Source organism: Rhagoletis zephyria, unplaced genomic scaffold, assembly GCF_001687245.7.
Source record: "Rhagoletis zephyria isolate East Lansing unplaced genomic scaffold, Rhagoletis_zephyria_1.1 Rzeph_scaffold_00142, whole genome shotgun sequence".
Taxonomy (NCBI): domain Eukaryota; kingdom Metazoa; phylum Arthropoda; class Insecta; order Diptera; family Tephritidae; genus Rhagoletis; species Rhagoletis zephyria.
In genome coordinates this window covers 11,695-12,285 of record NW_016157226.1, presented here as the reverse complement: position 1 = coordinate 12,285, position 591 = coordinate 11,695, and positions in this window count along the sequence as shown.

The following is a 591-nucleotide window of genomic DNA, read 5'->3' as shown; positions in this document are numbered from 1 at the left end:
TTGGAAAGGTTGTGAATTAGGCTTTCTCTATTCAAAGCGGAAATACAAGAATTTGTCTCGGCCGAGATGAAATTCAAATAAATTACTCGAAGAATATGACATTCCTAGTAGGCCTGAAAAATGAAAATTTCATCAAAACCTGCACTTTCCAGCAGCTAAAATTGTGTTGTTTAAGTCAAAGAGGAGTGGTAAATAAACTGAGATACAAACTTTATCGAATAGTGGCGGATAACGAGTTTGCGGGTCTAATGAAATTAATAAATTGCTAAAAATAAATCTAAATTAACATCGTTTTACTTTAACATGAAATACTCAGTCCTAGTTTACTAAAATCCCAAAAATGTATTTTCATTAAAAAGAACATACCTAAAAAAATAAGACGAAAATGGTATTTTAGCAATTGTTGCATAAATCACAAAACACCGACAAATCAAACATTGAGATTCAGTTTCAAATATACAATTTTAAATAATACTGCGCTCGGTAATCTTCCAAATCGAATCCCGTCCCGCCCTACACTTTGGTTTAAATTTTATAATTGTTATTGTTTCGTCTTTAGCAGACATTTCTAAAAACATATTTGACGTTGTT